Source organism: Halichoeres trimaculatus, unplaced genomic scaffold (genome assembly GCF_033239565.1).
Source record: "Halichoeres trimaculatus isolate MK-OKI-2021-1 unplaced genomic scaffold, fHalTri1.1 fHalTri1_scaffold_3, whole genome shotgun sequence".
Taxonomy (NCBI): Eukaryota; Metazoa; Chordata; class Actinopteri; order Labriformes; family Labridae; genus Halichoeres; species Halichoeres trimaculatus.
In genome coordinates, this window is record NW_027437181.1 from 16338601 (window position 1) to 16351029 (window position 12429).

General features: G+C 39.2%; 1 protein-coding gene across 1 annotated transcript in view; it reads right to left on the reverse strand.

Moving 5' to 3' along the window:
* Positions 1 to 12429, reverse strand: part of dpep1 (dipeptidase 1) — a 69925-nt gene that overhangs the window by 35053 nt on the left and 22443 nt on the right. The window lies entirely within an intron of this gene.

Here is a 12429-nt window from a genome sequence, read left to right on the forward strand (position 1 = left end):
TCATATTTTCTGAGTAAGAAGCATGTGCAGGTTAACAACAAAGCAAGCTAAATTTGCAAGAGGCTTCAACACTGGTTTATGAGAGCTATGAGAAACACGTTCCAAAAGCTAATCAGAGTATAAAATTGGATATGAAAATCACGGTGAGTTCAAATAGTCATTTCATGGTAGCAGTGATCCTGATGCTTTGTAGTACTCAGTGGCTGCAGGCAGGCGCACTGTTGGCAGGATCCGACACTGAGGCTACTCATTTAAGAAACACAGGTTTCAGGTTAGATCTTTCAGAAAAGCTTCATAGATTCTTGTGAAATGATAAATCCTGAAAGCTTTGGTGTCCCCTTTTCATGATATACCATCAGGTCATTATTTGTCAAAGTGTAGCTACATTGTCTGTAAGGCCCTGTTTGCATGACATTTCATCCAAAACTGGAAAGTGCTGTGAGAACACAGTAAGAAAAAATCTGCGTTAACACAGAAACGCAGAGGGACTGAAAACGTTGTAGTAAGCACTGTAGGTGGTGCTATAAGCTGCTTTGGTAGATCTCTTGATTTAACTGCTGCTTTTGATACGGTGGACCACAGTATTTTGATATGTCGTTTAAAACACCAAGTGGGCCTATATGACACTGCACTGTATTGGTTTAAATCCTATCTGACTGATAGGTCCCTCAGTGCCAATATTTTAGGCTCAGAGTCATCCTCTGCTCCTCTGTCATGTGGGGTCCCACAGGGCTCAGTCTTGGGGCCATTACTTTTTTCCTTGTAAATACTGCCTCTGGGGTCTACACTGAGAAAGCATGGAATAGCTTTCCATTCCTATACTGATGACGGTCAGATGTATGTGCCCTTAAAAGCAAAAGATGGCTTCTCAGTAAAACCCCTACTTGCTTGTCTGAGCACATTAAATCTTGGCTGGCCCTGAACTTTTTAAACTGTAATGAAAAGAAAACAGAGGTTATGCTGTGTGGACCAAGTGGCCCCTGCGAGTCCACCTCTGTTGATCTGACAGTATATTTGTAATCAACTGTTACCAATCTGGGTTTTAAGTTGGACAGTGATTTTAAATGAGACAGCGAAATCAAAACTGCTATTAAGTTTTGTTTTTATCACTTAAGGCAGTTGGCAAAGGTCAAATCTTTTATGTCCAGGCAGCACTATGAAACAGTGATCCATGCTTTTATTTCATCACATTTGGATTACTGTAACACACTTTATGTTGGAGTGAGTCGGTCCCTGCTCTCCCGTCCGCAGGGTCCAAAATGCCGCTGCACGACCTTTAACCAGTACACGCAAAAGAGAGCACACCAGCCCGGTACTGGCTTCACTTCACTGGCTGCCTGTGACTTTTACAGTTGATTTTAAAATTCTTGTCTGTTTCTAAATGTTTAAATGGTCTTGCCCCACCTTACCTCTCTGAGCTTCTTCGCCCCTACTCACCCTCTCGGTTCCTCAGGTCGGCCGACCAGCTGTTTTTACTTATCTGTTTTTATCCTTTTAATTTTATCTACCTGTACAGCACTTTGTAAAACTGTGTGTTTTTTCACTCTGCTGGAGGCTGTGTTCAAAAGTTTGTGTTTTAGGTCAGCTAAAACACTGTTTCCATGTAAACGTGAGGCCGAAATGTAACAAAACTTTTGCATTACACCCTAAAATCGTTGTCGTGTAAACAGCCTCTAAAGCTATATGTAACTATGCTGCTAGTATTATAACAATATGTTATCTTCTGAACACCAGCATGGGGTGCTGAATACATGTGAAACATTTCCTGTCCCTCTTATGATGGCAAATATGTCCCAGTCCCACAGAAAAAGACTATGTAAATAAATATCAAAATCTTCACATTGTCACATGTTAGCATTTCAACCATTTTACCACAAACACTTCTGTGCTTCCAAGTACAACTGTGTAGAGCAATCAGTGTGATTAGCCAAAGCTAAGCTGCTAGTGCACACCAGACGTCTTTGCGTTAAATTTACCTTTGAAATGATTTTAATTATATAATAGGATTAAATGATCAAATGTATCAATTTTTAGCACAAATTTAAGTCGGTTAAGGTGTATTTTTTTAAGATGATTGTTTCTAGTATTACTTCAGAATGACTGATGGCATGTTTTTTGGACAGAAAAATCACAGCAGCAGGAAAAGGTAAGCATCATACTCTTAAGTTACAGTACTGCAGCATGATAAAGCAGTGCTGAGCTGCACTGTAAAAGTCTGCTTTGTTTCAGTCAGTTTTGCAGTTTCATTGATAAAAGAGCCAGGTAAATTGTTCAAATGGACCACTATTGGTTAGCCAGCAGCAACAACCTTATAATTGTTGGCTGGGAAAAAAATAAAACAATTATGTCAGGCCACAGGCTGAAATCCTTGGAGGCTTTTTTTGCTCACATGAACAGCAATTGCAAGTATGAGCAGTAATGTTCACAATGTAAAGATATAAAGTGACTAGATGTGTCTGATCAGAACTAAGACCTGTTTGTTATCATATCAGCTGAGGGATTGTGGTGACAGCTTGTGTTAAGTATTTGTCCGTGGGTTATTCTTTTAAAGCAAATGTAAACATACAAAAGAAATAAAGCCAGAAAAGACGGCAATGAAATGTACCATCACAGACAACAAGGCCACAAGAAAGCACCTATAATAAGTATAATGGATTAAACTTTTCATTTAATCTCAGAAAGAAATGGTTTCATAAAAGAAAGTATTTTCCATCTGAGAGAATTCCTGCTTGTACTTGATGCACATTTCACATTTCATTCATTCAGCATGATCTCTACCACAGCCAAAAAAGTAGTCCATGTTTCTCCGGTGCTTATCGAAGCATGTTGACCCTGTGTATGATAAATATTCAGGTTACATTTGGAGTGCAGTGCTATTTAAACCCTACTGTAACACATAGAAAGTCCATTAACTTTGTATTTGATTGGTTCATAAAACCCTTGAGCATGAAGTTACATAATTCCTCAGCCTATACGTCATCAAATTTCTGCTTCAGTTATTTCAGAAGATGAATTTCTTTTTCAATATCTCTTCTATTGAAGGACATAAGCTTCAGTGAAGGTAGATTTCTTTACACGTCAGTGTTGAGTCAAGGGTGAAGCTCTCACTCGAGTGCTATAGTGTTGACTCAATGGAGAAAAAACAGATAATGGGACATGACCTGTGTGCCAAGAATGATCAAAGCTGGGCACAAGGAGACGAGGCCTGGACAAATGCCCCTGAGAGGCTGGATGCATTTCACTCTCTGTCATATTGTTTAAAGGGGACATATCATGCTGATCCGTGATTTAATACTTGCATATAAAATAATAAAGTTGAAAACAAGACCTTTCACCCCCTGAATTTTCAAAAAATGAGATATTGTATTTTTTCTGATATCCTAGAACGAGATTTGATGCCTCTGAAAATAGGTCATTGACATTTGGCTTCGAGATTTTGACCTTCATGACGACACGAGGATCCTCTCTTTTTATTGGAGTAATCTGATAAAGCAGCTCCTCCTCTGTGAAGTCAGTTAGTCACACAACCGCCACCGAGGGATTCACCCACCAAGAGCCGAGTATAAATAAAGCTCTAGCTCTGGCTAACTTGACTGAGTGCTAACATAGTGACGAACTGACAGTAGAGGCGATTTTAGGACTACACTTTCAGCATGATGGATAAAACAGACAGAGAAAAGTGAAGGAGCAGGACAGAGCCCTGTTATAGAAATAGTTTATTGGTGAAGTCTGCCTATATTTCCACGTATAAACTATACATGTTACCGTACCGGTTTGACTCACCACACTGCAGTGGCGTGGCGTGGAGATTTTTTTTGAGGAAGCCAAGTGAGACAAAGCCTGTTATCTGTATTTTTTTTAGGGAGTGGGGTACATAAAAGGCTTTGTTGCAGTTTGTATCGCTATTTCATGTAACGGACCTGTTAGAGTGCCCAGAGAGCGCTCGTTTTACTTACTTTGAACACCGACACACGCCCTTTAGCTCTCCCACCCTCACTCACTCATTCACACACGTACATTGTCCTCTTGACTTAGCTCAAACATCGTATTAATTAATTCAACCGCCCACTTAAACACACAACCGGCCGCTTCATGCACACTGCTAACCTCCCTGATTTCATTCAGTGGCTCGAGGATGACGATACTGTGATTTGATTGGTTTGAGGCCAAAGACGGGGTGGCTTCCCTTGGCACAGTCTTGGTCAATCACAGATGAGCAGTGTCATGACCGCAGCCTCATCTGATTGGTTAATCATTCTTGTTTTTTTTCACCAAGGGATGCCAACTCTGCTTGGCTTCCTTGCGGACAACAGCGTGCAGTATCGTATTTTCACCACGCATTCGCCACAGAACATTTACGAGGGCGCTGTTTTACACATTGTAAAATGCTCAATAACTAGAGGAGAGGAATAAGGAAGAGATGACGGTGACAAAACACAGAAGGAGTATCGAAACTGTTAAAAAGGAATATTTTCATTAAATCACAGCTACAGACTAAAAAAAGAGAGGAAGCATGGCTTCCCTTGGCCTCCGGCAGAAAACGCCACTGCCACACTGAAGCGTCCTGAGATGATCTGTGTCGAGGTGGATTTTCTTCCTCCTGAGCTACAGAACCGTCCGGGTCTGACTCAGGGTCCAATGCAAAAGGACGTATCCTACACTCTGCCATTTTATTAGTGCTATCAATGCCTTACAGTGAAGTTTTGGCAAACAGCAAACTCACTCAGTCTGCTCCATTCAATGTGGCGGTTTTGTAAATACTGCCATGCTGCAAAAACCACCCCTTGGCACTACCCCCTCCGCCCCTCTGATAGAACTGACCAATCAGAGCACAAAGGGCTGTGACGTTGCGAGGTTACTGGAGGTCATTCTCGAAACGGCGCGTTAACGAGATCTTCAGAATGGCCTAAACTGAGGATATTGAGAACGCTATTGTGGGGCAATGAAGGAACTAAATGACTTGTACTGAGGGCAGAAATGCTTTACAGGCATCCTAGTCTGGCATAGTGAAAATGAGAAACAAGCATGATATGTCCCCTTTAAGGGTCACTTCTCATTACTGAAATATCTTTCCCTGTCATGTTTCTATCTTCATTGTTTGAACCATGATAGAAGTCTAGATTTGCTGCAAGTGAAATGTACAACAGTTAAGTTGAGAGGAGAACTGGTCTCTGTGGTACAGACAGCCTGCAGTTTCAGATTACACTTTATGAATGTAGTGACTGTAAGCAAGAGCTCAACAGTGTTGGAGGCTGTCAGAGACAAAGCATGAGAGATGTTTAAAGTGTGTGCGTGTGTGTGTGTGTGTGTGTGTGTGTGTGTGTGTGTGTGTGTGTGTGTGTGTGTGTGTGTGTGTGTGTGTGTGTGTGTATGTGTGTGTGTGTGTGGGCAATGGGGAGAAGATGAGCGAAAATGTGGGGGAGGCATGTCAGAGTGGAAATGATGAGAAAGGAAAGGAAAGCACTGCTGTGGACTCTACCTTGAAGCTCCAAGGGAAAGAACATGTGCATGCGATAAGGACTGCGAGCCATGTAGAGGGTAAGGGGAGGGGAGCAGGACGCAGTGGAGTGGGGACTGAAGGTTGAGCAGAACAAGAACGAGCGAGAGAAGGGAGAGGCTGATCACAGGAACACAGGACTGGAGTGTGTGAAGAGCTTTGCATTTAACGTGTGCTGGTGAGGAGATTGGATGACGAGAGACCTACGGCATCACTTTCTTACTAGAGGATTTTTTTAACTGGATGCTGCTTTAACTCAGCACTTCAATACTGGACTGTTAGTTGTTAATTTCTGTCTACTCAACTGCTCTATGGTGCTTCACAGCAGAAGTGATGGTAAGATAACTTCATTTGAAATCCTTCTCTTTTTATCCATGTCACTAAGTGAATAATTTTACAAACATTGTGGAGAAAAAAAGACGATTTAAAAGAGTAAAATGAGAAATTTCTTCACTCACTTTTAATTAAACTTCAATTACACTCATGTTCAATTTTCATTATGTAACAATTCAAACCTTTAGGAGCATTTTTAAAGTGATTAATTGTAACGTCTGTTGTGTGACTTAAAACGAGAATGAGGTTTTTTTTTAGGGTAGCGTTAAAAAAAAAAATTTTAGTGACTGATGACATGTGATTTCCATGACAAAGCAATTATTAAATAAATACACTCATGGCTCTTCACACACCCACGAACACACACACACACACACACTCACTTGATTTTCAGTTTGAGATGAATTAATCTTTTCCTTTATGTTTTGGAAATCATCATTTTGCATAATTATACAAAAAGACATTGTCAAGTATGGGAACATGTACATTTGAGGACATCATGTGCTTTCATAAGGGTGACAGAATTAAAACAATGCCATACTGATTGCATGAGTGGCCAAAACAGCTGTTGTCTGAACAGTTTATAGAAAATCCTTACTTTGTTTCTGATTTTCTAGCAGAAGCTAACTTTAACCTAATTAAGTTTAAGACTCTGGTGGATTAAGAAAACTCTTGTACCAGGATTCAGTTAAAAGAAAAAGTGAAAACAAAGTTTCCATGTGTATTTCTGTCTGGTGCTTGATCATTCAGGTAGCTGCTGAATAAGTTAAGTGAGGTATATGAGCTTAGTGTGTTTATTAGACTGGGACTCAATGACAAAATTAAGAGAGGGACTTCCTGAAAAAAAATGCCAGCACATTAAGTCACATCATCATAAAGACACCAGCCTGCATTTACTGTGCAATTATTTAGGCATATGAAGCATCAGATCTATAAAATATTTACTGGATATCCATCTATAAGCCAAGCCTCCTTGAGAAAGGAGGGATCAATAGTTTGGGATTAAAAAACCTTTTTGGACCAATATTACTGCTTAAAATTTTGCTTCTACAGAGTCATGTGGCGCTAACTTGAAGAAAGTGTAGAAAGTTATATAGTTTAGTATGTTTTCATTCTCCCTGTGTGAACAGTCAGTTTTAAAAAAAAGGATCGTGTGTAAATCAAGTGGTAATTTTTGGGCTTATCTAGTGCCTTTATGCCTCGATCAACTCAGTCCATCAGCTGTCTGCCGAGACTGTTGAGCTACAAAAGTGAGAAGGCAAGATTAAAAAAATAGGAAGATGGATAGAGATGGATACAGATAATGGAAAACCAGGCTCAGGCCTCGGACTCTAATTAAGCAGTTATTTGCCTGATCAGCCAGAAATAGATATAATACTATAATGTTAACAAAATAGGGAAGGTTGATAATGTTGAACATACAAGATGGAGTCAAGCACTTCGGATGTACATTATTACTGATAATTATGGTAATAACAGGAACCATCCAAGACAAAGATGCTCAAAACTCCCAGGAAGATACATGACTTAAAATGATGTTTAATGGTTTGAAATTAGAGACATGCAGTTGTATGAAATGAATGAGAGAGAGAAACAGAGGGAAAGACAGAGGGTGGGGGACAAAAGGTTGGTGTTGTAGGTCCCCTGGCAGTAATCACTGGTCCACTAAGGACTTAACTGGTGAGAGGAGGACTGTTTTAGGGGGGATTGGAGGAGAGGAGCTGAATGTTAAGACATCATCTCAATTGCTAGTTTTTGTCAGTACAGGAGCAGCAGCATTTTTGTTTCAAGGCTGTCCTTGATGTTTTTATTTTTATTTTTTTTACCAAAGAAGTTAAAAGACAAAGAACTCCCAGATTCCTAGAAGTGGTGCTTGTTGCCAGGCTGATGTGTAACAGGGATGTTTAGATAGTGTCTCTATGAGGTAGTTTGCTAGAATATTAACTTTAGTTTATTTCTGAATTACATAGCAAATAAGGTGTCTGGTCTATACTGTATGTCCCCTAGACAGTGTAGTTCAAAAGGCTTATTGGTTTCATCCAGCTTCACTGAGTAGTTTCACTAAATATCAATTCTATATAACAATATTTCATAGGGCATTATCATGTTATGACCTGCAGGTTATTAAATGAGAAGTAAAAAGTATTTGGTGAGAGCACTGGTCCTTTGGAGCTCCATGACTAACTTTGCTGTGCACAGGGGACTTATTTTCAACCAACATAAAGTCGTTCCTGTAGTAGATACTCCATGTTTTATCCTCTAGACAAGGGTGTAATGATCACTTTTGTCAAGTGCAGCTCTAAAATCTTACTGTACAAGAAGCCAAAGCTTCAAAATTATATCAGAGAAAATGGTGAAGTTTCTTGACAACAGTGTTAATTCTATACCTTTTATGAAGTAAACTTACTCATTTAAGCGTAATATATTGATGGTTAGCTGATCAAAAAGTTATCTAAATCATTCACAAACTGGAAAAGTGTGTAGAACATGACCAACATGATCAGGTAATGTTTATTCATGTAAACTGTAGTTGTGTCTCAAGATCCTCACTGCAATGTGATGATACCTCCTTATCAGTGATGAGTCCGTAATGCCTGAATGTACCTTAATGTGCTCATAAAACTGTTAAATTATCAAACATTCTCACATGTTTAAGCTACCAACCTCAAAATCAATGATGGGAGCCAAACAGAAAAAGCAGGCTAACAATAAATAGAATCAAGTTTTTGATGTCTAATCCCCTAAACCAACAGCAAGTGTTGAATATGTCAAATTTACCAAGACCAAGTTTTACAAATCGAGATTGAGATATTAACTATTCTGAAAGCTATGCTTTGGCTATTTGTTCTCTTTTGAGTGTTGCCACTTGGAGCGCTGGGTAGTCGGTGTTTTCCCTTGATTTACTGCTGGGGTGGAGGTGGGGTGCATGCAGACATGGGAAAGAGTGTTGCATCTTCACAGAGAAGGCACTGGTAGATGTTTTGTTTTTCTAATTTTCTTTTGGTGGTTTTCCGGGCTCTCTGTCACCTATACGGTGTACGTGCGCGCACATGTTTATATTTATATACACACAAATGACTTCTGGTCACTTAAATGATAAAAATAACATAGGCTATTTAGTCTGTTAAATTAAAGGCCAACATATAGACAAAGGGGCAACATCCGGTTAGTAAAAATGAAGCCTAAGTGGAAGAGCTAAAAGTTGCTGTTCATCCAAAATCTGCTTGAGGCTGGTGGCAAAAAGACCGGAAGTCACGTGCAAACCCAGCCAAAGAACTGACTTTTACAGCACTAAAAATCACATTTGCAGCCTGGTTCAAGAAACAGCTTGGGTCCAAAACCCTCATTCCACTATCAGCACATATTGTATGGTGAATGAAGTTTTTTTTTTTTTTTTTTTTTTTCAGCGGTTTGGAATTATTAGGGTTGTTTGATTGTCCTATCAGAGACACAGCTCAGGTCACGTGACTGACGGGCACCCTGTAGCTGTACGAAAGGAAACTCAGAGCCGGCTTTATCCCAAATGTGGCTGCGCCTGCGGATTGGCTTCACTTCACGGACAGGTGTCATCGCAGAGGCTACATTAATGTTTTATACAGTCTATGGTACATTTATACATACATTTATGAGAGAGGAAGGGGGGGGGTACACTGGTAGTAATGGGTGAAAAAACCTAGTTGTGAAAATGTTGCACACAGCAAACTGACTGAATCCAGTATTAAACATGTATTACACATATCTTAAAGACTTAATCCCCTAGTCTTAGTTATAAACAACTGTTGACACTGGACTATGTTGGCCTGTTTTTCCTTGACATGGTTCATTGTTCATACTAAAACTGATCTCAACTTTTGAAACTATTTCCCTTTTCTATGCTTTGTGACTGTGAGTTACGTAATATTGAAACAACAAATACCATCTTTTATTATTCTGTGAATGTCAACAGAGCCTGTGTAGGACAGCTTGTCTGTGCATGCAGATGGTAAAGATACTGGCACTGTATCCCTCTCACACTGTGCTTATGTGTGTTTTTGTTAATGTGTACCGGTTTGCTGTTCCTGTCAGTTGCCTGTCTCACAACACCTGAGGACTTGCCTCGGGGAAGTCTTCTGCCTGTCATCATCACTCAAGGCAAATACAAAAAGTCCCTCAAGAGGTTGACCCTCAAACCTTCATAAGTACTTTTTCTATTTCTCAAATTAGGGGTGAAGAATTAGCTGCAAGACAGGAAAGCAATGTCAGTATGCCTGGATGTGTATATACATATTCTTTCAAAGCCAGAATTAATTTTCTATGTTGTAAGAATGATCCCTGTAGTCGAGGTTTCACAGACAATTTGATCCACTCATAATATAATGCAGTAAACTGAGAGAGTTTTTCCTTTTCCCCACACATCTCCATTATTTTGTAATGAACTTGCATTATGTTACGACACACAACTGTGTGAGTCAAGGACTTGATAATTTGAGAGATAAAATTCAGTCATTGTTACTGAAGATGAGTAATACAAAGATCAGTCTGAGGTGACTTACATGTTGCAGGCAGATTCTTTCCCTATGAATTTCACAAAAAGGTAAAAGCCAAAAGGCAATCACACCCAAGTGTTTTTTGTAGAATATCTGATTATAAAAATCCTAAGTGTGTATGATAATTCCAGCATCACTATATAGTTTAGGCTCAGCTGCTCGAGCAGCCTTTTAGCGTGTTCTACATTTGTGATATGTTTTGACAGTACTATTTATGCAGCACCCCCCTCCTAGATCTAAATGACTCTATTAATATGAAGAGAAGAGAGGAGTTGGACATCCCCAGGGTCTGACTGACCTCACACATAAATAGCCTGATGTCATCTTTATTAAATTTCAAGCCCACATCGTGGCAATGGTGAAGATTTACGGTTTTTCAAGGTCAAAAGATTGTTATAAATTTTAAAAATCCCACACCAAAGGTAAAATATTTTACAGGAATTCTTTGTGATTTTATTTAAGCATGTTCAACAGAACACAAAGTACACAGACGTCACCATCACTGGACGACAAGGTCGAAACTTTCACATTCTCCACTGAATATTTGACTGATTTTCATGTAAGCCTTCAGATTAGAGCAATATTAAGTTATATGAAATCAATCAGGCAGTCATTCAACACAGGCCTGCACCCAGGCTACTCAATTACCTGAAGTGAAAACACATCAGGAATCAGGGCAGTGCACTCATCAAAAGACAACAAACAAACATACAAACAAACATAGGCATGCAGAGATATCCTAAAGGCAGAGATCATCTGGGAGGCTAAGGATTACAGTGCTCGAGGGCTCTCAGATTAAAGGAAGTGAGACTTTTATCTAGACACAGGACAGTTGTTGAACAGTCCTATTAGCTATGATAGAGATTTTTTTTTGCTTTTGGCCTCCTTTCTCATTTATTTCCGTCTTATATTGAAATCGAGAGAAATATTTCATATCCTATACAAACAGTTAAATGTCATGTGAACAGTTAAAAAGTGTGGGTTTTCTTGCATCTTGGTAAAGAGTTTACAACTGTATTTCTTCAACGTCAAATGTTTGAACGTGAGATCTGAAGGTGCAGTTTATCAAAAGGTCAGACAGGAGGGTCACTGCCTCAGGTGCTGTTCTTGGTGCTTGTGAAAAACACTGTCTCTTACGCTTCCTGCTTGAGAGTTTGAAGGCAGAGGGCTTGAATGAACACATCTTATATGGTCTTTACAACCAACATCCTTAGTAGTGACAGAGAAAAAGAAGAGGTCAATGTTTTGCCAGATTTGTATCTCTGTGTAAAGATTGGTGTAGTTTCTTCTATTCTATGAAGATGAACCAGTCCATTCTGTATACTCAGGATTACTGAAGCAGTGATGAGTTGTTTTTTTCCTGCAGGTTAGGGTGCCACTCTGTCAAAGGATCCACAGGGCTTTAAATAAGAAACAGATAACAGGAAGAATCACGATATCCACATCAAAGGTGCAAACATGAAAGGCTGGGAATGTGGTTGAAAGCTCCAAAGGACCTATGCTCAATGACATCTGGGCATGTTATGTCACTTATTTTGAAGTCATTCTTTTATCTCTTAGTTTTTGGGGTGCATGTATGCATAAGAGCTTTTACTAATAATGCTGGATTCCTTGTTAAAATAAGTGAAAGTATTTAATATTGAGGTTTTATATTGTTAAAACGTCTATGAATCTTACATTATAGAATCCATGATGGAAGAATCTCTCCACAAAAAAAAACAGACAGCTTTATCTTTGACTTCAGTACAAAAATACTTAACAGACCGTCTTTTGTTGAAAACCCTGCATTTGCCATCTACCTTTCTTACCTTTCTTTTTTAGTGTGAAGTATGAGTGGACATTTTTGAAGTCCTGTTGTGGCCTGCTTGTGTAAATTCAATCATCCCCAAATATTGATTTACATATTGCGTCATATCATACAAGAATAAAAAACGGCTTATAAAAAAAAAAAGCAATATAGCTTTAGTCCATGCATAAATCAAAATTGTAAAAAATATATATTTGGGCTTATATGTTTATGTGGCAATTTCCATTTATCACTACATGGGCCAGTCAGAGTCAACCAGAGGGCCA